Source organism: Canis lupus, chromosome 20 (assembly GCF_003254725.2).
Source record: "Canis lupus dingo isolate Sandy chromosome 20, ASM325472v2, whole genome shotgun sequence".
NCBI classification, from domain to species: domain Eukaryota; kingdom Metazoa; phylum Chordata; class Mammalia; order Carnivora; family Canidae; genus Canis; species Canis lupus.
The window spans coordinates 10,047,647-10,075,607 of record NC_064262.1 but is presented as its reverse complement, the minus strand read 5'-3'; the positions used below and the strand labels follow the sequence as shown (position 1 = coordinate 10,075,607).

At 37.3% G+C, this 27,961-nt stretch overlaps 1 pseudogene; it reads right to left on the bottom strand.

Moving 5' to 3' along the window:
• Positions 1–23: 23 nt before the first annotated feature.
• Positions 24–27,961, bottom strand: LOC112662965 (transducin-like enhancer protein 6; annotated as a pseudogene).

Sequence of the window (27,961 nt, the reverse complement as noted above, 5' to 3'; positions counted from 1 at the left end):
TCAGAACCATAGTGCTAAGCCCCTCAGTAGGTGATCTGGTACACTGAGATGTGGTCATTGGACCCTGTGACAACCAGGCAATTACTGAGGGACACATCACAGCATAGGATGGAAGAAGTCTCCAGTACCTAGAACTCTGTGGTCACTGCAGGCATGCTGTAGATGCTGACTAGGTCATCCATCTCAATGCTCACCCACCAGTAAGCAAGAGGGGAGAACTTGAGACCCAAGATGGTTTCCTCTTTATACCCCACCACATGCTTCTGGCCCACTTAGATGGACTGCAGCCGGTTGGCCATTGGCTATGCCCACCAGCACCCAGTCCTCCTGAGGACTAGGGAATAGGCTCATTATCTAAGACTCAAATTGGTATTTCTTGGGCTCCCCAGTGGTCCTCAGGTCCCAGCACCATAGGCAGGTGTCCAGATCCATCCCCACTCCCCATACCCCCAGTCCAGATGTTCTGGTCTTTATTAGCAATGCTCTTCCCTCCATTTGGGTGGCCCAGGGTCCTTGATCCTGACTGTGCCATCAAGTGAAGCCAATGAAGGCCAAGTTGTCTTCAGGGCAGGAGGCCAGGGCCTGGCAGGTGAGACGTACACAGGGCAACTCATCTTTCATATGCAAGGAGGGCACTGTCAAGCCCCACATACACATACCAGCCAGGTTATGGCCACTCATCAGCATGGTAATGCTGTTTGAGGACAGTAGGCAGGTGTGCAAGTACACCTGGTGGGTCTGTACACACAGGTGGCTCTCAGGAAACCTTTCCTCTACGACCTGGTTGACCAGGCTCCATACTTTGACACCACTCTCCCCATAGATGAATCCATGTCACATGAAGCTGCTGACAGCCCTGGCCAGCACTGATTCCCCATGTTTTAGCATCTCCATCTTCTCCATTTTATGTGGGATGGTCAACTTCTTGGATTGCCAACACAACGCCTGGTCTTTTCCACATGTCCCCAAAGTCCTCAGGGTCCCAGCATATGGGCTTCAGAAATAGATAGATTCTCCAAGCAGACTACTGGGCCACATGGGATAGCACCCCCTCTGCTTTGGTGCCTGGCTCTGTGCTCCCTTCTTTAGGACCCTCAAGGGGCACTGGGATTGGAAGCACAAGTAGGCTGAGAAGAAAAGTGTCTTTGGTACATGGCTCCAGTCCCAAGTAATATGGTCCTGGCATTCCAGGCCTGGTGCCTGTTGTGTCTTCTTGTTCTATAGCTAACCCACCTTAATGTGGGTCTCAACAAATTCTGCCAGAGTAGCTCAGTCACAACATCCTGGGGCTCAGAGGCTCTGGAAGGCTGCATGTCCAGCTAGTGGACTAGAGCAGCATCTGCTCTAGAGGGCTCCTTGGGCCAGTCTGATGACCTTGTAGCCATGACAGCTCTAAAGTGTGGCCCCTGGAGACTGGAGGGCTGTGGGGTCTTGACCACGGGGTACAGGGAAGCCTGGGGCAGTGTGGCCCCTAGCAATTCTGGTGAGGCTGCTCACCAGAGGAGACTGAGCTCATCTGGTACTCCCTGGGCAGGGAAGCCAGAGTTTGGCTCCAGGTCTCCATGGTCTGCAGGAAGTGTTCTGCCTGCTTATGATGTTCCTGAAGACCCTGTCAGATCTTCTGGAGTGTGTAGTACATGCTCTCCATCTGTGCCATCAGGTGAGGGAGGAACCTGGGGAACTGCTATTGGAGCTGATCCAGGACACCCCAATAGTTCAGTTCAGTTCAGAATGAGCCAAAGTTCCTAGGAGCCTCCTTATCCTTTGATTGTGCTCCTGGGAGCTGAGATGGCCCCAATAGGTCTTCTTCAGGGAGTAGTCATAAGGACTTTTGTCAAAGACTCTCCTTGAAGATGGAAGCCCAGGACAACAGGGAAGAAACTGTGGAGGATCATCCAAGTTCAGACTGAGAATGAGCACCCCTCTGCTGTCTGTTTGCCTTTTACCTCTGTGCAGCCAGAGCAATCCTTCCAAAGGGAAGTCTTCACAGGTTTCCTCTGCTTTCAGAATAAGTGCCAAATCTTTAATGCTATCTTTGAGGTATGGCACAGTATAAACAAGGGATCAGAAACTTCTGTGTAAAAAGCGAGATAGTAAACATTTTCAGCATTGCCAGCCAACCAATGCCTCAGAGGTGGCAACCTTTGCATTACACCACTGCAGCAAGAAAGCAGCCAGAGATACTTCATAAATGAACAGGCAAAATGGTGGTCCAATAAAACTCTCTACATAAACACAGGCAGAGGGAGGATCTGGCCTGCATTCCACAGTTTGTGGACTCTTGAAATAGACTATGTCTCAAATAATATGCCTACTAATCACCTGAGGATCTTGTTAAATAGGGATTTTAACACAGTAGGCCTGGGGTAGAGACTTAGAGTCAAGTTTGCAGCTGATGCTGGTGCTTCAGGTACAGAGAATAGTGACTCCACTTTTTTTAGCCTCAGCTCATACCCAGCTTCCCTTCGCTTTCTGTGATGGTCCCCAGTGGACCTGTCAGTTCCTTCTTCCTGTCAAACTCCCTATGCTCCAGGGCCTTTGTGCATGCTGTCTTTGGGCTGAATTGTTCTTCTTTTTTCTTAATCTATTCATTTAAATCCCATCTCAGGTGTCCCCATCCTTAGAAAAGATGTTCCACAGTAGGTCAAGCAAACCACCCATATGTTCTCACTGGTCCAGATACCTCTCCATCAGAGTGATTATCACATTTGTCATTTTATATTTCTTTATGCCAAAGCTGATTAAGGGCTATCTCTTCCACTGGAATGTAAGCTGCTTGAGAAGAGACACTATGACAGTTTGGTTATTTTATACCATGTCCCAAGCATAGATTTCTGTATTAGTTGCTATTCCACAATACTGAATAAATCAATGGATCAATTAATCAATTGCTATTGATTAGAATGACCCATAGTAGACAGGTGCTCAGTGCTCTGATTGTTGAATAACTTTTAGAAGGTTTTGGAATTCCCAGGATTTTTAAATTTTGGAAGGTTTTTTATTAGACGCCTTTACTGTTCCCCTTCCCTTCCTTCTGTTCTCTATTCATGTCTCTCAAAACCAATCATGTCCAGCAGAACTTTCTACAATGATGGGACTGCTCTGTGTTGTCCAGTATGGTAGCCAACTATGCTCCTGAGCATCTGAAATGTGCTGGTACAACTAGGGAATTGAGTTGTAATTGCATTTAATTTGAATTTGAATTTGAATTTGAATTTGAATGGACACATGTGATTTGTGACTACTATATTGGACAGCACAGCTCTAGATTTTTCTGGAGTGATTATGTCTATTATAAAATCAATGGTCATCACTATGATGCTAGTTACTAAATCTTTTAGAACTGAATCACCAGGAGTACAGGGAATATCTTGTTTTGGAATCCATTGTATTGTCCTCTGTCTGGCATCAATTGTAGTATGCTTGTAGCTTGAAGTGTATGTGAGTGGCACATTTTATGACTTCCCAGTGCCCAAACAGTTCCTTTATAAAAATCTGAGGATGCTCTTCCTGCTCTTACTTATTTGACACAATCACATCTACTCTTTTTTAAGGGTGAAATAACTTGAATATGAGTTTTTATCATACTTTTTGAGACATAATTCACATACCACAAAATCCACACCTTTAAAGTGTACTATTCATTTAATACTCTTCATGACATTGTATAATCATCACCACTAACTCCAGAACCTTATAATCACCCCCAAAAGAAATCCCATACCCATTAGCAGTCACTCTCCATCTTTCCTTCCTCTGAAATCCTGGCATCCACTGTTGAACTTAATATTTTCTTGGATTTGTCCATTCTTGATACTTCATATAGATGAAATCATATAATATGTGGCCTTTTTTAGTTAGCTATTGTCCCTTAGAATGAGGCTGTAAAGTTCATGGAGGCTGTAGCTTATATTGGTACTTCATTATTTTTATACTTCTTAATGGCACACCACACTTTCATTATCTATTAATTATTAGGCACTGGGGTCATTTCCATGTTTGGATCATTATGAAAAATGTTGCTTTGAAATTCCATGTGCAAGTTTCCTGTGAACATAATTTCATTTCTCTTGGAGATATATCAAGGAGTACAATTTCTGGGTCAAATGATAGCTCAATGGAACTGCCAAACTGATTTCTAAAGTGCCTGTACCAATCTCCATCTCCAAAACAGGATGGCCCCAATTTCTCTACATCTTAATGTTTGCTATTACTGTCTGTCTTTTTTATCATAGCCATCTTAATGCATGTGAAGTGGTATCCAATTGAGATTTTTATTTGGAATACACTAATAATTAGTGATATTGAGCATTTTCATGTGCTAATTGACTATTTTGGAGAAATGCCTATTCAAATCTTTTCCCCGATTTTTAATTAGGCTTTTGTCTTCTAATTTTTGAGTTGTAAAAGCTCTCTATATATTCTGTATGTAGTTCCTTAACAGATATATAATTTGCAAATATTTTCTCCCTTTCTGTGGGATGTCTTTATGCTTTCTTCATAGTATCCTTTGAAGAATAAACATATAAACTTTAATGAAGTCTGATTTATCCATTTTTTTCCTTTTTGTTGTCTGTACTTTTAGTATCATATTTGCCAAACCACTGCCTAATCAGTGGTCAGAAATATTGATTTATACTTCTTTTCTTTTAAGTGTTTTTTTCATTTTAGCTCTTACCTTTAGGTCTTTGATCCATTTTGGGTTGATTTTTATTAATGGCATGAGGTAGGAATCTAACTTCATTCTTTTGCATGTGGACATCCAGTTGTCCTAGCACTGTTTCTTGAAAAGACTATACTTTCCCCCCATGAATCATATGGTATCCCTTTGTTTCTTTTTCTTTTATTTGTCTAACATTGATGAGAGTGGACTTCCTTGCTGTTTTTCTGATCTTGGGGGGATATTTCAGTTTCTCACACTTAAAGTATGATGCTAATTTACTATGGGGCTTTGATGGATTGAGGAAGTTCCTTATCAGGTTGAGGAAGTTCCTTTCTATTCATGGTTTGTTGAGACTGTTTGCATCATGAAAGGATTTTGGACTTTGCAAAATGCTTTTGCTGCATCTATTAGTATAATCAAATGTATTCTTCCCATTTGTTCTATTAATGTTGCATATTATATTGATTGACTTTTGTATGTTAGGCAAGCCTTGTATAGCTGTGGGATAAATCCCACTTGATCCTAGTATATAATCCTCTTTATATGTTGTTGGATTTGGTTCACTGATATTTTGTAAAGGATTTTCATTTCTATATTAATAAAGCATACATTTTTTTCTTTTCATTCATTTCAAAGTATTTTTTAATTTCCATTGTGATTTTTATCTTCAACTCACTGGTTATTTAGGTTTTTCAGGAAGATAATGTTTAATTTCCACATATTTGGAAATTTCCAAATATCCTCGTGTTGCTAATTTTCTATTTCATTACATTGTCATCAGGGAACAACATACTTTGTGTGATTTCAATTCTTTCAAATGTATTGAGACTTGTTTTATGGCCTAATATATGATCCATTCTGGAGAATGTTCCCAATGCACTGAGAATTCAGTTACTGAATGAGAACCCTATAGATGTATTAGGTATAGTTTGTTTAGTGTTGATAAAGTCTTCTTTTTCCTTGTTCATCCTCTATCCAGGTGTTTTAGCTATTCTATAAAATAGAACATTGATGTTTCCAACTATTAAAGTTTAATTGGTTGACTCTCTTTCAATTCTATCAGTTTTTGCTTCATGTATTCAGGACTATATTGTTTAGTTTATAAGCGTTTATAATTATTATACCATCTTGGTGAAATTAACCTTTTATAATTATAAAATATCCTTCTATATGTCTAATAACAAGCTTTATCATAAAGTCTATTTTGTCTACTATTAGTAGAGCCACTCTAGATTATGGGGTTATTTTTTTATGGTATATATTTTTCTATTTTTTTACTTTCAATCTATTTGTGTCTTTGAATATAAACCATATCTTTTTAGACAGAGTTCAGTGGAATTATTTTTTCCAGTCTTAGTGAAATAATTGACATACATCGTTGTGTAAGCTTAACATATACACCATGATAGTTTGATTACTATATATTATAAAATGATTACCACAAAAAGTTTATTTAACATCCATCACCATAGAGATACAATTTTTAAAAAGAAAAAAAGGAAGTAGCCCGTGTCCATCGATAGATGAATGGATAAAAAAGATGTGCTGTGTGTGTATATATATGTATGTATATGTATGTATATATACATATATATAACAGAATATTATTCGGCCATCAAAAAGAATGAAATCTTGTCATTTACAATGATACAAGTGGAGCTAGAGATTACAATGCAAAGCAAAATAAGTCAGTCAGAGAATGACAAATACTATACGATTTAATTCATATGTGCAATTTAAGAAACAAAACAAATGAGTAAAGGAAAAAAGAGACATAAACCAAGAAACAGACTTTTAACTAAAGAGAACAAATTGATGGTTACCAGAGGGGAAGTGGGGGGGATGGGTGATATAGATGACAGAATTAAGGAGTAAACTTGTTGTGATGAGCACTAGATAATGTACAGAGTAGTTGAATCACTATATTGTATACCTGAAATTAATATAACACTGCATGTTAAGTATGTCAGAATTAAAATAAAATTTAAAAGATACCAAAAAATTTATTCATGGATGAGAACTCGGGATTTACTCCCTTAACAATTTACCTATTTATCCTATGGCAGTGTTAACTATAGTCATCATGTTGTACATTACATCTTAATATTTATTTATCTGATAGTTTGAATCTTTTGACCACCTTCATCCAATTCCCCCGCTCCTCCACCCCCTGCCTTTGGTAACCACAAATCTGACTTCTTTTGCTATAAATTTGGTAGCTTTTTATTATTGATTCCACAAATAAGTGAGATTATATAGTAGTGTCTTTATATCTCTGACAAATTTTACTTGGCATAATACCATCAAGTTCTAGCCATGTTGTTGCAAATAGGATTTCCACATCTCTTATGGCTGAATAAAATTTCAGTTGTACATATATAGCACAAATTTCATTTATTAATCCATTAATGGATACTCAGTTGTTTCTATGTCTTGGTATTATTAATAATGGTGTTATGAACATGAGAGTATAGCAATCTTTTCTAGTCAGTGTTTTTTTTTTTTTTTTTTTTCTGTTGGCTATTTTCCCAGAATTCAAATTCCTGGATTATATGGTAGTTCTATTTTTAATTTTTTGAGCAATCTCCATACTGTTTTTAGTGGAGCATAGTGGCTGCACCAATTTACAATCCTACCAACAGTGCCCAAGGGCTCCCCCTTTTCTCCACATCCATGCCAGTTTTTTTAATTTTTTTTTATTCTAGCAGGTATGAGGTGATCTATCACTGTGGTTTTAATTTTTATCTCCCTAATGACTAGCAATGTTTAATACCTTTTCATGTACATTAGTCATACATTCTCTCTTTGGAAAAATGTCTAGCAGGTCCTTTGCCCACTTTTAATTGGATTATTTGGAGTTTTTTATTTGCTATTGAGTTATAGGAGTTCTTTATATATTTTGGATATAAACCTTATCCAATATATGGTTTGAAAATATTTTTTTCCCATTCCATAGGTTGTCTTTTCACTTTGTTGATGGTTTTCTTTGCTGCACAGAAAGCTTTTTAGTTTGATGTATCCCACTTGTATTTTGTTGCTTGTGCTTTAGGTGTAATTTCCAAAAATATCATTGCCAAGACCCATGCCAGGAAGTTTTTATTCTATGTTTTCCAAAGGTTTGTCAATTTTGTTTATCTTTTCAAATAACCAGTTTTTAGTTCATTTCATTTTTTCTATTGTTTTTTTATTCAATATTTCATTTACTTCTGTTCTAATCTTTATTATTTCTTTCCATCTGCTAACTTTGGGCCCAGTTTTTTTTTCTTTTTCTAATGTCTTAAGGTATAGGATTGGGTTATTTATTTGGATCTTTCTTGATTGTCTTTCCTCCTTTCTTTCTTGATTCTTAATGTAAGTATTTATTGCTATGAAATTTCCTCTTACAACTGCCATTGCTGCATCATTCAAGTTCTGATATGGTGTGCTTCCATTATTGTTTGTCAAGAAACTTTTTCTATTTCCCTTTTAATATCTTCTTTGATCCATTGATCATTCAAGAGAGTTTGTTTAATTTTCACGTATTTGTGGATTCTCCAGTTTTCCTCTTACTATTGCTTTCTAGTTTTATGTCATTGGAGTCAGAGGAGATACTTAATATAATTTCAATCTTCTTGAATTTGCTAAGATTTGCTTTGTGGCTGAACATATGGTCTATATCCTAGAAAATGGTCCGTGAATATTTGAGAAGAACATGTATCCTACTCTTGTTGGATAGAGTGTTCTGTATATGTCTATTAGGTCCATTTGGTTTTTAGTGTTGTTCAAACCCACTATTTCCTTATTTTGATTATTTATCTGATGTATTCATTGATGAGAGTAGGATATTGAAATTCCTAACTACTATTATATTGCTATTTACTTCCCATTTTAGTTCTGTTAGTTTTTGTTTTACCTATTAGGTGCATCAATGTTGGGCACATATTTATAATTGCCTGTGAGGTGAGTCCAGAGTAGAAGCTCTTACAGAGTAACTCACAATGCTTGGGGTTTTGATTGTTCCCCTGGGCAATCTTTTCCAACTAGAGGAAAAGGAATTCCTTTTGCATTGTTCAGAACTGACGTAGAGGAAGAGCCATGTGGTCAGCATTTAGCTGTTCCTCCTCCCCTTCTAATGTAGTCCATCTTGGTCTCTTTGGTACAGGAAAATGTTTCAGCCTCATCCCATGTTCTAGAAGTCTCTCTATGGTGTCTTGTTTATAAATACTTGTCAGTTGTTTTTCTTGTGAGGGGGAGTAAAGTGAGGAATGACCTATGCTGCTATCTTGGTGATGGTACTCTGGATAGTTTTTTTTTAAACTCATTCAGCCAATCTCTGCCTTTTTTGGAGTATGCAATCCACTTATAACTAATGTTATTACTGATAAAGTAGAATTTGCACCTGCCATTTTGCTATTTATTTTCTGTATATATCTTATGGTTTCTTGTTCCTCTTTTCCTTCACTTTTGCTTCCTTTTATGTTAAACAGATTTTTTAGTGTACTGTTTTAATTATTTTGCCATCTCTTTTATTATTTTTTATTAATGATCACCTTACAGATTACAATTAACATTTTAGTTCATAACATTGTAGTTCAGACTAATACCAACTTAATTTCAATAGCATATGAAAACTTTGTTCCTATAGATCTGTATTTCCTTACCTCTTCTTATACTGATTGTCAAACAAATCACATCTTTATAAACTGAATGTCCATCAACACAAATTAATAACTATTGCTTTTTGTAGATGTCTTTAAATCAAATGAAAGAAAAAGGAGTTATAAACCAAGCATACATTTATACTGCCTTTATATTTACTTACAAATAAAAGAGAACCTGCTAGTCTTCTTTATTCCTTCTAATAGATTTAGGTTACTCTGTAGTATCATTTCATTTTAGCCTGAAGGACTTTGTTATTTCTCACAGGGTAGGTCTGCCAACAAAAAATAGTCTCAGTTTCTACTTACTGACAATGTCTTCACTTCTCCATTTCTGAAATACAGTTTCGCTGGATATAGAATTCTCAAATAACAATCTTATTCTTTCAACATGTTGAATATGTTTTATGGGATCCATGTTTTTAATATGAAGTCAACTTTTGTTCTAATGGAGGACACCGTGTACATGATAATTTTGTTCTTTCTTGCTGCTTTCAAGATTGTCTCTGCTTTCAGCTGTTTTGCTATAATGTCTCTAGGTATTATCTCTTAGAGTTTACCCTACTTGGAATCATTGAGTTTATCCGATGTGTAGATTAATGTTTTGTATCAAACTTTATCCATTATTTCTTCAAATATGTTTTTACTTTCTCTCCTCTCTTTCTAGAACTTCCAATAAGAGTATGCTGATGTGCTTTGGTCTCCCACAAGTCTCTTAGGCTTTCTTTATTTTTCTTTATTCTTTTATCTGTTTTTCAGACTGAATCATCTCAATTAATCCATCTTTAAGTTCATTGATTCTTTCTTGTTCCTAATGAAATCTGCTGTATAATCCCTCTGGTAAATTTTTCATTTCAGTTATTATACTGTTCAACTGCAATTTTCTATTTGGTTCTTTGTTTTAAATAATTTATATTTTTTATTGATATTCTCTATTTGGTGAAACATTATCTTTACCAGCTTGGGCTGTCATAACAAAATACCATAGACTGGGTGACTTCAACAACATAAATTTATTTTCTCAGAGTTTTGGAGGCTGAAACTCTGAAATCAGGGCTCTGGTGGGGTATTTCTTCCTTGCGATGGCTACCTTCTCACTGTGTCCTCATGAGGTATGGTCCAGTTCTGGTGGGGTATTTCTTCCTTGCAATGGCTACCTTCTCACGGTGTCCTCATGAGATAGAGATGTGAGGTAGCTTTCTCAGAGAGAGAGAACTCTCTGCTATCTCTTCTTTAAAATCACTAATACTGTCACAAGGACCTCATTCTTATAATATCATCTCATCCTAATTACCTCCCAAAGACCCTATTTGCAGATACAACCACATGGCAGGGCGGGGGTGCTTAGAGCTTCAACATAAAGGGAATGAATACAGAGGATCTGGAGCTGACTGCCATTCTAAATACAAATCCCTAGTTCATTTTCAGCCTACCTCTCTTTGTCCTATGCTGCTGAAGCTTCAAAATCCTTATCTGTCTCTGACCGGTCTGTGTCTTTGACTTTTACGTTTGAAAAATCTGGCTCTAGAACATTCCAAATGAAAACTAAATGAAGATATAAAAGAATAATTTCAAAAACATTTGTTATTGAATTCAACCCAGCCAATGAGCTTTTGATGAAGTATTTCCATGGTTTTCCCTGATCTTCCCTGTAATCTTTTGCTTCTGTCCTACTGAATTAGCCTCCTTCCCACTACTATGTCTCCACTTCCTTCTACATTTTTTTAAATTAACCAAGGACCTTCCTTTCCAACAGAAAATGCCCTATAGGGTGCTCATTGTAAAGTGTTAAGTCATGGATGATATAGTAAAAAGGAAAACTGAAACTTAGTTTCCATGGATTACTTTTCTATACAGACTTAGTCCATAATTTGTATTGGAAAATTTTTTTCTTCCCTCTGTGCCTCAATTTCCTCATCTACCACATGAATATATTGATCTCCACAATTGTACTTTTAGTGTTGCATAAGTCTGTTATTATTCAGTCATTACTTCTAGATACTACATATTTTTAAGTATATGCATTTAAATGAGAATAAAGAAAGATGGCAATATTATATCTTCATGCAGGACTTACCAGTGGTAAAATTTCAGGTACTACATATTTATTGTACCAACATTTACTAAGGGTGCATGCTAAAGACCCTCCCTATGTGTTGGTAATACAGATAGTGTACTTACACAGTGGTCACTTATCTGTAAGTGACCTATGAAAGCACAGTCACACAAAAAAATCCATTTTTGGAGAAGACTTAGTCCAACCAGAGTGGTAAATGAAATCTTAACTCCCTTGTCAATTTTACTCTATTAGTAATGCCCACTTTAATAATCATTTTAGCTCTTCAAGATAGACTGCTAGAAGTAGCTATGACATATCTGTTAGGCATACAGGTAATACAATGGTACCACAGATTTCCTATCCCTACTCTTAGACTACTTCATGTACTGACTGACTGACTCTTTGCATTAGTTTTCCATCTCTTCCCATTAGTTTCCCTTATTTTTCACTATGCTTTACCTCGTTGAATCTTCTCTCTCATCTAAAGCATGGGGATAATGATAGCACTTACTTTATGGGACTACATGAAGACTAAGTTAGAAGACATATGTAAAACAAAAAGCAGAGTCTGACACACAATAGGAAACCATTATCCTCTAAATCAATGTTTCTCTATTGGTTTGGAGCAGGAGGTAGGGTGGGCTATTCCCCCCGCCCCACCCCAGGGACATATGGCAATATTTGGAGACATTTTTGATTGTTACAACTTGGGGAGGCACACTACTAGCCTGTACTGTCTATAACCCAAAGATGCTGTTAAATAGCCTGCAATAGACCAAACAGGCTCCCCCCACAAATAAGAATTATTCAGTCTAAAATGTCAATAGTATTAAAGTTGAGAAACCCTGCTCTAAATTAGTACTAGGAAAAAACGCTAAAACAAGTTTTTACTATAAGATATTAATTTTTGTTAATTCTCAAACTAATTATCTACTTACTTTTCCTAAAATCATAATACATGAAACTCAAAATGTATGCTCAGTGGTGGACACCAGGCAACAAAGAAAATAAAGCATAGCTTTCCTCCCTCCTTACATCCTCTATCTCTTCCTTCCTCTCTCTCTCTCTCTCTCTCTCTCTCTCTCTCTCTCTCTTTTACCCAAAGTTCTGCAAAGATGGCTGCTAGGTGCAAGCAAAGATTTGCAAAGAGTATCAAGGCACATAATTTGCATTTCAAGTTCACCATGAAAATTTATGTTCCTGCAACAGGCAGGAAGCCTAGGAAGCTGATTTTCTCTGGTGACATATGCACTCCATAAGGCAGAAATTGTTGTTGTCAGAATAACTGAGCTAAAATATCAGGATATTTGCCTAAACTCAGAGAGCTTGTCATATAAATTGCCACTGAGCAGGGACTGCATATGGGATTAGAACCTGCCTTTTGGAGGGGCAATTTGTCAGCCCAAGCAGCAGAACCAGCACAGTAAATAACACTATAATGAAATGAGCTACATTCTCAGAAATGCTGTACTTTATGTTGCGATGGGCAGTTAGGGAAATAGAGATAAGTAATGGCTGCCCACTTCATGCTCACATTTCTACCCAACCATGGCCTCTTCAGTCACAGGTACTGTGTATCAGCATGAAGACTGACCATGGGTCTGACATCCTTGATGGGGAGGAACATGTGCATAGAGTTAATAACATGCCAGAGGAAAAAAAAATATGGAGCTTTAAAAAAAGAAAAGAACATAGTGCCATGAGTGGATAAAGAAGGTACAACTGGCTGGGATTAAGTAGGACTTTGAGAAAGCATGTTTGAACTCAGCTTTAAAATATGTATAGGATCTAGATAAGAACTTCTTGAACTCTATGAGCCTTTGAGTGACTCTATGAATTTGAATGGGAAAAAAAATCACATCTTGATTTTCACCAATCTCTGACATTTAACATTTCCTTCATTTACTAATATAAGCCATACACATAATAGTTTTGGTAGAACCTGTGATTCTGTCAAGTAGAAATCACAGGTACTCTCATGGCATGTTCTATATTATAGATAATTGAAATATTATTTATGTTCATTGCTTCTTTGAAATTACAGTAATTATTAGGCCAATTGTTACATCTTATTTATGAGTCCATTAGAAAAGCACATACATTACTCTAACACAAATTCAGTTTTTAAACTTTTGTTGATTATTTTTAAATATAATTCATTTTTGTGTAAATTTATGGATTTTATATTGTGCATTTAAAAATGTTCTGACAACATCTTAACAGACTTCACCAGATGCCAAATGGACCCAGGGCACAAAGAAAACTAAGAATTCATGATAGAAAACAGAGACATATATTTCTCACATAACAGTAGAGACAAAGGTACAGAAGTATGACTCCATAACTTTGAGAAATGACTTCATGATATCCTTGAGAATAACAAGAATAAGATCTGACATTTTTACAATGCTTTACGGTGGGTCAGACACTACTCTATATTAGCCAATTTAACACCCTCAAACTTTATGAAGTTATGATTATTTTCCTCATTTTGCAGATAAGGAAACAAGGACAGAGAGGTTGCTATAGTCACACAGCTCTTAAGAGGTAAAGGTGGCCAAGCTGGTAACAACTGTTATACTGGTACACAATAACAACAGCAATCCTAATGTTAGCAATGATCATTTTCTGAGTGCTGTCTAGGCTTTAGGTGCTGCATTAACTGCATTACAAGTATCATATAGTTTAATTCTTATGATCATTCTGGAAGGTGTTTGTTATCCCTACAGTAGAGAAAGTGAGGCATAGAGAAACTATGAGATTTTCCCAAGTCAGGCAATTAGTGACTAAAGGAGAATGTCAAATCTGAGCTTTTAATGTCTGTAGTCATGCCAAGAAGTTTGATTTTAGCTTATGGCAATAAGCAATTACTGATGACTTTTGAGCAGAGAACCTACATTATATGCTCTATATTTTAGACAGATCAAATTGATAATAATATGGAAGATACTAGGAGGAACAAAACAATGGGACCAGTTAAGTAGCCATTGGAGAACCTGTCCCAGGAAAAGATAAAAGTGAGAACAGATAAGAAGGACATTTGGGGGAAAGAATTTAATATGGTACAGATCAGATATTACAGAAGGCAGTATAAAAAGTAGAGAAGTCAAAGATATCACCTAGTTTTCTAGCTAGTGATTAGGTTGAAGATAGGGCTACTAAATGGAAAAAGAAACATGGGAGGACAACAAAACAAAATACAGTTATCTCTGAAGGGCAAGGAGAGTAGAAACACCATGAGGTCTTCTTTGCACATACTGAATTTGAGGTACCCATTAAATACACTAGTGGGTACACTCAATTGAAAGCTGGAAGTTTGACTGTAGTCCTCTACAACTGAGATTAGCTCATATACTGGGGATGTTCCTGCGTTTCAAAACTAGATCAAAGAAGTGGATCCAACAGAACTGAGAAATGGACAGACAGGTAGAAGATGCAGACATCAAGAGAAGAAACTGCTCTTAATAATGGAAGGGAGTCGTGGAGATAGCGGAAAATGAAAGAGTAATAAGACAATGAAATAGATCCCCAAAAAAGATTTTGAATTTCCTTTTTTGGAGGCTCTTTAAAGAAAGTAAGAATAGGCTTCTTGGATTTATTTAAGTCCTTATTTGTATAGAGGCAAAGGGATGGAGAAAAAAATACTACTAGGTCCTACCTGACTCAGGTACAGATTGAAAATTCAAAGATAAATAATGAAAGAACCATTTGGGCTCCCACACAGAAGAGAGGTTAAGGCAGTGATTGGATACCTAAGGAACTCTCTTTTCCATTGGAAAACTGGAATGACAGAGGCATGTGTGCATGTGCTTGCACACGCACGTACATGTGTTTTAGGGGGTAGCCTTAAGTTGTTTACATTTATATGCCAATGTTACAACATTGTACAAACTCTGGAAACAACTTGCAGAGAATTTAAACCATGATAACATAAAAAGAGCCTGAATGTGAATGTGGTAATTTCTACAAAAAGCCATGATTCTTTGTGAGAGGCGGAGGGGATAGAGAGTGGTAGATAATAAACTACTCAAGCAGGTGAATCATTTTAAATACCTGGGAAATCTCAATAGCCCAGGAGAGGAAAGAATCCTGAAGTTAAGAGATTAAAATTTATTACAATAAAGAGGAACATTAAAGGAGATTTATAATATAGTCACAAAGCCGATTATTAAATTTGGCAGGGCAACTTGGATATGGAAAGGAGAAGATAAAAAGACAATACTGTAGGAAACTGTTTTAATGAAATTTCCCCTCTTACTTGAGGCTTGGATAAGATTTAAAGAGTGGAAATTTAAAGAGATGCAGAATATTGGTAATCAGTGACCAGAATTTACTTTTACAAAAACAGAAAAAGAACAACTAGAAAATACATCTGAGACTTGGAAATGCCAGGTAGTCTGAACCAAACAAGACGTGCCAGATAATGCCTGCCCATTCATATATAGATCCCATCAATGCAGAGAGTGAGCACTAATCCTCCTTGTGTCTGACTCGATTAGAAGTCTTCTGATTTGCCAGTAACAGAAAATCAAATCCTCTGTGAGGAAAAGAGAAAATTCTTGACTTCTGAACCAGGAAGTTCTAGGGCTAGCATTATACTTAAAGTCAGTTTAAGACAGAGGCCCAAATAGTTTCTCAAGAATTCTGTTCTCTTTATCTCTGAGACATCTCTGTTCCCCTCCTCCTGTGATTTCTTTCTTACACAGGATCTCTCCTCCTGGTCTCAAGGCGGTTGCCAAACTCTAAATCTTAACTCTTCTCAGTTTTCTAACCATTGGGAGAAGCACTGCTCTCCCTACAATGGTCAAACATGAACCTGGGATATGATGCTCACTGACCAGACGTGGGCCTCCTGCCCATTCCAAGTCAATCACGCTACGCTCAGGAAAAAGGGAAATGATAATTGGCTTAAACCAATCTGAGCCCAGCCCTGGACTGGACTGGTAGAAATTAAATCATAAGAGTTAAAAGGGAGTGAGAAGTGGCTCCCCAGCAAAAAGAAGGGGAAGTTTTTTTACAAAATGGGAAAAAGAACAAAAAAATAATAAATGTTCACTATAGTTTACAACCTTTAGTTCCCAGAGAGTCCCACCTTTTGAATCACTTAAGCTTCTTATGCTAAAGTTTTAATCTAGTCCATTTAGATCAATGATAGTATCAAGTACACATCAATATGCAAAAATCCTCATTTTTGCAATGGAGAAAAGTCTTTTGATACTTCACATGGGTGGTCTGCCAAATTGAAGTAATTCTAGTTATTGCAATTGAGCTATTCTCATATTTTTTTCAAACTTAAGGAAGACAATGGTGGAATACATATTTAGGAAGGTAAAATCACCCATCCACACAGTCATCAAATTATCATATTGCTTATTGTATAAAGAGCTTTTGATCCTTTATTTGAGTTCCTCTGGTGATCACCTGTGCCTCTGTACTGTGAGATGTCCACCATTCACTGGCTCCGCTTCACAAGTAAGGTCTGATCTTATTAATTACAACCTACTAGACCTCAGTGCAATTAATGCTGTTGAGAACATCAAATGTCTTGGAAAATAACTAAAGAGGAATGGTGGTTAAGCATTGTAAAATTTCTGCACAGCACAGGACAAAGCAGCACACACTCATTTGTTAAAGAGAATGTGATTTTTAAACAGAATGTGATTATCATGCAGAAGAAATAAGTCAAATGGCACCGGATCTCCAGCTCCGCAGGTGGGGGTATTTGAACGCATTAACACATTAAACTTTTTTAAAATCTAGGAGAAGAGTTAACTCTCTCTCCACGTTATATTTTCACAGTGTATAATTACAAATGCCAATCCAGACACAGCAAAGGCTGCCCTTGAATATATTAAAGGCAAAACCATGCATCTCTGGGGGGAAAGAAAGTAAGAGAAGCAAATTGCATTGTGTCATCCATCAGGCAGGAGCAGTTCTCTGCATTGAGAGTACAGAAGAAAAAAAATATACATAGGGAAAGGTCCCTAAGCAGGAAGGTAAATATCAGAAGTGGCATTTCATTCTCTCTGTTCAGTCTCACCTCTTTTATCCCATACTTCCCCTTTTCCCATTCCTAAGACAATCTTGACACAAAATAGCTAAGATAGAGGAGTCATTAGAAAAATATACTTCTTCATAGAAACCAAGCTCTCAGTTCTTAGAAGCTTCCTTAAAATATGAATTCTTTAAAAAAAAAAAAAAAAGCTCTTTCCGGCTGTCCTCACATTGTGTTGTCAGCTTTCAAATACAAAATGAATTACAATCCTTTTGTGTCACAAAAAGCAAAGCAGATAGAAAAATCTTCCAAGAGAATGTATTCAAGACACTCAGCAAATCATGTAATACAAATAGACAAGCAAGATCCTGCCCCAGAAATACACAATCCAGTTCTTTGTCAGTTTCTACAAGCAAGAGAGGGATGTTCAGAATCAGTCTTCCTTAATTATTGTAGGCAGCTCTGAAGCACATTCATTCACTTACTGAGTGAACATTGGTTGATGCTTATTATGTGCCAGGTACTGTGCTGTTTACCTCCACATACTGTTTCGTTCAACCCTCACTTTATCCTCTAAAATGAAGATAAAGAAATGGAAAAACTAGGGGCTCAGAGAGGCTAAATAACTTATCCAAATACAGAAACCCAGACAGTGTTAGAGCTAGATTTTGAACCAGCATCTGCCTGATTCGAAATCTTCCAAAGCTCATGTATTTCCAGTATACCATGTTGTCTATCAGGGAAAGGAACCTAAGAAAAATTTCCATGCCTACTGTGGTGTCAAGGACTCATGAAGAGGATGCTACCCGGACCTGAAGATGATGATCACCTGGATGATGCCCCATGGTGAAGACAACTCAGCTGAGACAAAGGATCTATTTCAGGGCCTCTAGCCACTCTGCATTCAGCACTCTCTGCATCTAGGACCTCAGGAAGAAGAGAGGAATCTTCCTTTAGGAAGCAACATCATGACCTGGGCAAAGGTGGGTCCAAAGGGAGCACCAAAGCTCCCCCGGCTTACTCTCAGGAATGAAAGAAGAGAGGCCAAGATTGAGGAGACATCCATTTAAGAAAGAAAGTCATAGACTATAGATCTTGGCCAGTGGCTTTGGGAATGCTTGGAGACCTATGGAATTTGCTCCTTCCCTTTACATCTTATTCACATCATTTCCATGTTTAGATAGCAACATCCTAAAGCCAGGAAGAAAAAAATGCACAGATTATTTGCCTGAGCAACCAGGGAGGTAAAGAAATAAAAATGGCATTCACCTCCACAGCCTGTCCAGGGGAGGGTGCAGTGACTTAAAAAATAGGTCTATAAACTGAAAATTCTCCCATGAAGAGGTAGAGACTACTGCCACTCCCTTGGAGGGTGGGCTAGGCTAAGTGACTCACCTGTAATGGAACGTAGAATAAAGCAGAAGTCACAATGTCTGACTTCCCCAAGATGAGGTCATGAAAATGGTACTATGGCTTCCATTTCAGTGGTACTTTCCCTTGAATCACTTACTTTGAGGGAAGCAAATTTTCTTGTTGTAAGTAGCCCTATGTAAAGACCCACATGGCAAGGAACTGAGATCTCCTAACAACAGTCACAGGAATAAGGTTGGAAGTGAATCCTCCAGCCTCAGTCCAGTTGACACCTTGACTACAACTTCATGACAGACCCTAAGCCAAAACTACCTATGTAAGTCATTCCTAGATTCCTGATCTCAGAAACTGTGTAAAACAATACATGTTGTCTTAGGGCTACATTTGGGGATAATTTGTAATATACCAAATAATAAAGAATTCAGAGAAGAACAGGGTTGAAGAGTAAAGGAAAACTGGATGATGCTTGAGTCTTTGCTGATTCCTAAAGCATAGCTCCAAGATCCAATCTAGAAGGAATGAGACTCCCTAGTTTCCTTACCTGGAGACAGACTGGAGAGGTTCCCACACTAGTTACTATGTGTCAGGTCCTGCATTTGCCTCTGGACAGATGACATAATGTCAGATACAGCTTCTGCCCTCAGGATCTTGAAGTTTACATGGAAACAGACAGATAACAAGATTCCTTAATACTACATGTGGTGAGGAATAAACACTGGATGTTCATAAAAGTATAGAACAGGATGGTAAGAAAATCATATATATGCTTCTAGATAATTAAATACCAAAGTTTAAGGTATGAAACAAGAAATGTGGACACTGAGAAGTCTTAAGAAGGGAAACTTCCCAGTAGGTTGTGATTATTAGAGAAGAATTGAATGGAGAGGAAAACTTATTGGCCCTTGAAGGACAAGCAGAGGAAAATGGTAAGGAAAATAGTCAAAAAAAAGTTAAGGAGACATGTCATAGAGACCCTTTTACCAGACTTAAGTCTTTACATATGAGAGTATTTAAAATATGGGAAGGAGCATTTGAGAAAGTCAATGTATTACTTTACTCTTACTGCAATAATGCTGTGTAACACACAACCCCCTAACACAGGGACTTTGTGACAAATTCATCTTTTTCTCACTCTTGAGTCTTTGGCACAGACAGGGCAGCTCTACCTCAGATTATAGGTTGGGCTCCAGTTCACTCATGTGTCTGCACACTGGGGCCTAGCTTACAGGGATAGTGCCTGCCTCAGGCATGCTTTTCTCATCATAGCTCACAGAGAGGGAAATCCATGCAAGCAAAGTTCTGTTTGCATCATGCTTACTCATCTTTACTCAGTCAAAGCAAGTCACACAATCAACTTCAACAGGGTAGCAAGTATACTCTACTTACACAAAGAGATACTGCAAAACTACCTGGCAAAGGCTGGGATTTACAAACCTATTGTGAAAAATGGGAAAGAGTAGTCCAATTTATCCCAGCCAGTCAGAAAGTTTTTAATTTATGTTCCAGGCGGTAGAGACCTATTGAAGTTTTTGAGCATCAAAGTGGCAGGCAGTGGAAACATTTTGGTAGGACGTAGATTAGAGATTGGAAGACAGAGGAAGCTAGTGTCACAATTCAGGTATACAGTAATAGAAGTGGTAACTATTATATAACAATGATGATCAAGGAAAATGAAGAGCTGGGGAAATTGCCTGAAGGGTGGACTGAGAGGACTTTAATGACTGATTGGAAAATGATGATGACAGGCAGAAAAAGTAAGAAGACAAGTCCAAGATAATTCTAATGTCTCAGATTTGGACGAGCAGAAATTCTGTATCATGTTCACTTAAAGGAGTGGAGTTGATTGGAAGATAGGAAAAGAAGAGAGTGTTGTATATAATATGGGATCCTATGGTATGTTTTATGTAAATGTGAAGTAGCCATGTTGGGGTTGCCAAGAAATGTCTAGAAGTTGAAAAGCTCCCATTATCATCTGGGAGAAAGGCCAGATTTGAATGAGTAGAATTAAGGTCCTTCCATGTGAAGGAGTAGTTGGGATTACCAAGTATGTGAACATAAATAGAAAGGACCAAAATTTACAGAAAGTGGATATGGGGGTGAAGTTGATGAACGAAGAGGGTAAGACAGGACAGTGACACTCTGCATTAAAAACAGTAACTCGGGACGCCTGAGTGGCTCAGCAGTTAAAGCATCTGCCTTTGGCTCAGGGTGTGATCCCAAGGTCCTGGGATTGAGTCCCGCATCAGGCTCCCTGCATGGAGCCTGCTTCTCCCTCTGCCTCTCTATCTCTCTGTGTCTCTCCTGAATAAATAAATAAAAATCTTTAAAAAATAAAAATAAAAACAGTAACTCTGTAGACAATAATATATAGGCAGCAAACTTCTCAATATAATTATCTTAGAAATGTCTTTGTCCACATTAAAATTACTCTGGAATTTTAAAACAGATTGTATTTCTGTGCCTTTGTAGAACATTATCTGTGTAACAAGAACATGTAAAGATGTGAATTTATGGATGTTAAAAAGCTAGAAGAGAAATGCAGCAGCTGGAGTGTTAATGAAAGCATAATCTGTTATGCGTGGAAATAAGCAACATACATTTGCTGTGATGGGGAAACCCTTATGAAACTTCACTGCAGTAAAGTGAAAAATCTGAGCAGAGAAACTTCCAGCCAAAAGGGAGAAATGTGATGAATTCTTTTAATTTTCTTTAAACTCAAATGTTCCCTTGCATATGCCAGTATCACAAGAGAAGAACGAAATTGGCTGTGTATTGGAGTTGTACACTTCTTTAAAAATTAAGTAAGTCCACTTAATGTATTAGATAATCATCATTTATTCATGACAATGTTATATACGATGTCAAGTCTGACATATATAATCGAATCTTAATTGAACCATGGAAACATGCACAAGTGAGACAACGTTCATCTATTATTTGGGAAATGCAAACTATGGTTCACAAAACAGTTTTGTACACATGATAGTCTTTGATCTTCACACAATAGTCTGAGGATATGTTCTTACCCAATTTACAAATGAAGAAACAAAGCATAAAACTGATTAAATGATTTGCCCAGTATCATGTAGCTGGATGGCCAAAGTGGCTTTGAAACCCATGTTTGGTGTCCTTCTTACACCATCAAGCTACTTAGCTACACAAAAAAGAGTCCTCCTCTATCCCTCTACCTCCTCCCCTCCACTAAGACCTCTATTGGCTAGTTACTGTCTATCAGATAGGGTTCAACTTTCTTCACAGAGCATTCAAGCATCTTCATAATCAGTCCTTTTACAATTCTGATCTCAACCTCTGTCACCATCTTCCTATCCACCTCATCACACTGGTTTCTCCACCATGATTATCTGGTGACCATGGGGCTCCCTCTGGTCCTCTGTGGTACTTAGTGGGTAAAAAGAACCTGGGTCATCAACTGTTTCTTGTCAGGAGAGAGTGTAGTATGGTGAGATTCCCTTACCAGTGTCCCTCAGCCTCCTAGTGACTCTGAGCAAAGAAGTGAGTCCTAGGTCTTTAGGGACAAAGAGATAGCCTGGCCTAAGCCAATTGCCGTAACCAGGTCCCTTTTTCTGGTTCTGCTGGCTCATCTGGGATTTGGAGGTCAGGGAAGAAAGAGCCTGCAGGTACAAAGAAGTTTCCTGGAAACTTGCTATACCTGGGTTTCTCTTGCTAGTTCATCCACCTTTCCTCTGTATCTCCTGGTAAAAAAGTGGAGTTCTAATCTTGGTGTGGAAGAAGTGGCCCCTTGTTTCTGGCAGAGTTCTCAATCTATCCTTTTTCCCAGGGGCATCAGGCTTACCCGATGTTGTGAAAGGGACTTCTGTTCAATTCAGGCTTTCCTGGACTCTCTTATGTTGCTACATCAGGAGTCAGGAAATAACAGGTGTGTGACCTTCTGATGGGTGAGAGGACACAAAACCTCCTACCATTATGTCATTCTTTTAGACCTAGGATCCAAAACTAGGTCATCTTCTTCTTACCTCCTAGCAGAGTTATCCTCTGGTTGTGTCTTATACTATTTCTAGGCTTTGTAGTTGTGCTTAACAGAGAAGAACAGAAATAATGGGTCTGTGACATCTTGTTTGAACCAAAAGCCAACCCATGTTATTTTAGCATATCAATGCCAGGATTTTCATTACTGTAATTTCACTATTTCAGATATGACACAGTAATGTCCTCCATTTCTCATTTCTCTCTTCAATACATATCTCCTGCCCTCTCCCTGCCTTCTTGCTCCCATCCCCAAAGCTCTCACCACAACTCTCCCAGCCATTTTATTTCATTGAGCTTTCCTGTCTCCTTCCATCCTCTCTTCAACTCCTACATAATAAAAACTCTACTAATTATCATTATTATTTAAAATAAAGCTTCTGGGAGTCACTTAGAAAAACATATATAGTCACCAAGACTATGTGGTAAGATATGGACTAAGGGCAGAGATGACCCTTGAGGTCAACCAAGAAAGAGAAACCAAAACTACTGAGGACTGAAGATCAAAGATGCTGAGCACTAGTACAGCTAAAATTTAAAATTAGAAATATGTATGTTTGTTTAACATTTGTATTTTCAAAAAATTACATTTTACATGTGTTTTGAAGTGTTCATAAATTCCTAGTTTGAAATTCACTCAATATTTAGTTTCGTTTGTTAAATTTGTGAATTCTAAAGCATTTAAGACAAAATACTAGTATTAACATTACTGTTTTAGTAATATGTGGAATAAATAGTAAAATGCAGGTAGTGATACCTTCTTCGGTATTGAAATTGCTAATCACACATAACACTACTCTTTGAACATGTCAGCATTTGAGCATTTTAATCTTCATTCATCTCCAATCTTTTCACAAAGTAAATTCTTCTACTGTACATTGAGCAAGACAAGAACAGCCTATGATCATTTAGATACTACAAAAATTTGGACAATACAAGGGGATCCCTGGGTGGCTCAGCGGTTCAGTGCCTGCCTTTGGCCCAGGGCGTGATCCTGGAGTCCCAGGATCCAGTCCCATGTCAGCTCCCGGCATGGAGCCTGCTTCTCCCTCTGCTCTCTGCCTGTGTCTCTGCCTCCCATTCTCTCTCCCTCCCTCTCTCTCTCTCTCTCTCTATCATGAATAATTTTTTTTTAATTTTAAAAAATTTGGACAATACAGAAAACACCAGCTCACATCAAAGTTTGGCATACCCCTAGGTTACTGTTCAGCGTGGCAATCAGCAATTCTTCCTTGCACATTGTGAATGTATTACTGTAGAACCCTACACATTCACAACAAAATCAAAGATACAAGTTAATGAAAACCCAAGGGCTTTGGGAATGTTGAGTGGGTAAGCAATAGGTATCATAAAGTGCCACGTTGCATAATGGAAAACAACTAAGACTATTGTGTAGAACAAAGATATTATACCATTTCCAAATGCACTTGCTAAAAATACGGATACTATAATTTCAGTAAGTGGATTTTATAACTATGGCCATGTGACTTTTTTCCCATGAAAACTCATTAAATCTACCATTCTATTTTTGTGTTTGATAATAATTACTTGAGAAAAGATAAAAGGTGAATGCTGAAACTGTTCTACAGTTTCCATTTACCACATCTGGTGACAATGACTAATTCATAGAGATAATAACAAAAAGTAATTCCCCGAACACATACATATACATTTTTTTTTTACTCCTTATTGTTCATTCCAGCTATACTTCTGTTTCCACAGAAAACAAATTGGCAGGAGAGAAACAGCTGCTCTTATCATACCCATTCCAAGTGGATTATGCAAATCTCATCCTCTTTTATTTGTTTTTCCAAAAACTCTCTTTAGAATCCACTTTGATAGAATACTGCACCTCTAGAATTTTAAGGCCTACACCTTTGTTCATGATGTTATCTGATGTAGAAGAAAGGCTCCATCTTTTCCACTTCCTCAAATCCTTACCTGAATATTCCAGCCACCAAGAATGGTTTTGTCCTCCCACTCCTGCAGAATGACTGTCATAAAATCAAAGAATCTCTAAATGGGACAAGATCCTAAGTATTTTAGCCTCCCCTCAATATTTAGTTTCATCAATTTATCTAGTTTTCCATTCAACAAGCATTACTTAAGACTTACTTCATTGTGAGGCACTGTTCAAGACATAAAGATAACTGTGAAGAGACATACACATTGCATATCCCCAAAGAGCATATCTGCTCACCTTCTCTAGAACTGAAATCTGTCTGCTATTTAGGGTTACCTTCTTTCAGCCCTTAAATAGCTCATGATGGTAACTTTGTCCCTGCTCTTTCCTTGATCTGAATATCTCCAATTCTACTGAACCACTGCATTTTATTTTTAATATCTGCCTACATGTCTGCCTCCCCAACTAAACCGTGAGCTTCTAAGAGCCAAGTTTCACATATTATCTCTATTCATCTAGACAGGCTTTTATAACCTCAACATTATTGACTGGATAATTCTTTTTTCTAGATAGCTCTTCTGTGCATTGTAGGATGTATAGCAGCATCCCCAGCTCCTACTCACTAAATGCCAATAGGAACCCCCTTTCCAACTGAGGCAATTAAAAATGTTTCCAGACTTAGTCAAATTTTCCTGGGGACAAAGTCATAACCCAGTGACCACTGCTCTAGCACTGTATCTGGCAATGGACTACACACTGATATACAATTCACATTTATAGAGCAATTTACCATTTGCAAAAATTTTCAAACATATATCTCAGTGATATTCATTAGATTTTCTGAATTATGTCTTTGTGCTTATTTTGTATTTGAGATTCAAACCTGGGTCATTTAAATCCAGACTCAGCACTTTGAACCTAGCTGTATAATCTCGGGGAAATTACTCAATATGCCTAAATTTCAGTTTCCTCATCTATCAGATGGAGGAAAATAGACACACCTGTTTCAGAGTGTTGTAGTGATGATTACATGAGATAAATATAGCACATAAGGGCTTCAAAAAAGTTGGTTCACTTTACTATTCCAATAAATACAGATTTGAGTGAGTGTGGCCAGATAAGTGTTCCATTAAATCCTCAGGAGAAAAAAAAAAGTTATCAGGATAGACTATAACTCTTTTTGGAATCTCAAAAAGTGTTATTAAGTTATAACTTGTGATTTGATATCACATTACAGTTATCTTTCCCACCACATGAAAATATCCTATGACATTAGAGAAGTAGGACCACATCCAAAGATAAAGAGACAAGAGATGAGAGAGAGACACACAGAGAGCAAGAATGACAAAAAATTATTGACATTAAATGCATACAACTAGTTATGCCCTTCGACTCCTTAGTACTTGAACTAATACATCCCCTTTTGTGCTTAAGCTAAGTAAAGATGAATTTCTATCTTTATCATCTGAAAGAAACTTGACTAATATAGACATTCAGGATGACTGTTTACTCTCTCCCAAAGAAAACTGTTCTCTTATAATCATGAAACCATGACAGAGGTTATAAGTTGTTTATTATAGTTCAAAATCAACGAATTTTTGTTGAGGGGTAATGATATACCCTCGTTTGCACTAAACAATTTGTTTAATTCTACTTTTCTGTAATTATAATGGACAAAGTTTTTCAGTTTGAATGGCCTCACTATTTAATTAATACTTACTACTACAAAACAATTTTGCAGGTCTAATGGTATAATGAGAAAATGAGGTCTTCTCTAACCTTACACGCAACTTTCTAGAAGGAAAACAGATAAACTTCAAAGACAACATATTGAGGCATAAGCAGAGTTCTTTGGAGCCAGAGATAAGACTTTAAAAAAGGAATTTCAATATATGACTGATGCCAGTTTCGTCTCTCAATGTAAATATTCATGCATATTATACATGCACACTCATGCACACACACAGATATCCTCAATTTAAAAATTCTCCTGATCAAAAGGAAGAATAGACAGAAATATACAAAAAAAGCAACATGAATCCATGAAGATTATGACCAAAGAGAACAGTCAATTCAAGGTGTAAAGAAGTTTCATTCCATCATTGGCACCTGAAGCATAGTCTTTGATTTGTGGCCACCGTTCTCATGTACTGTTTGCATGCTAGAAATTTTAGTGTCAACCAGAAAGGAGCTGGGTTGAAGATCAAAATCAGAGAGTTGCTTAAATATAGCCGAGAAAATTAATCTTCATACTCTAAAATTGTTCAGCCAGAAGGTAAATTTGTGACTAGCAAGTCCTCTGAAAACCTACAAATATGTTTTCTTCTCAAACTATAATTCCCCTGCTTTCCAATATTCTAGCTTTTGCTACACCTCTATGGTATCCCTGTTAATTTCATATTTCTTCTACTGAGTACTGTTTTAAGTCTGTAATCCTACAGCTTTCTAATTTACCATTTCTCAGTTGGCAAGCAAAGAAAATCTTCTTAGGCAAATATCTCAAGACAGAGATTAACAAACTAAGCTACTGATCAAATTTATATACCTATTTATATATATGCTTAATGTGGCAATGAGCACATTTGAACATGAAGAGAGAATCTGCTCTCAAAATTGAATGTGTCTATTACCCTGGCCCACCAAGTCCAGGGGAGCAAAATGTGATGCCATAATAAAAATGAACATTTTTACAGAACATTCAAGTTGAAAAATGCTTTTTCATACCCATAATTTGATTTATGAGAGTTAGGAATCAGATCCAAGCCTACTGGCCCTACATTCCATGATATTTACATCATATCTACTGACACTTTGAGCCTTAATTTTGAGAGAGCAGATAGTGCCTTCCCTGGTGATTGCTGGTGAATTTCAGCAATCAAGATGGATAACAATGGAAAAAAAAAAAAAAAAGATGGATAACAATGGGGGAAAGAAGTTTGAAGTGATAACACATCAAGAGTCACCATCTACCTGTGAAACTAGGAGAAATCATGATCTGATCTTTAACTATCCCTGTCCTGCCTACATTGTCTCCCTGAGATCAGTTATCATATGCATATACATTCTTCCTACACCTATATGGTCTATATATAAAACTGCTAAAGTCACATATACAAGTACTCATCTCATTCTTGGTCATTTAAGAACTGATTTTTTCATGAAAATAGAATATTATAGAAGAAATAATACTTCTTTTGCACTTAGCAGGTAATTTTTTTTTGGTAATTAATAGAAACAGATACCTTAATTCTAGATTTCTGACACAATGTTCACTCTACTCTGTACCATTTCCCTCTCTCAGGGGGAGATGCCTTACCATGTACTGCAT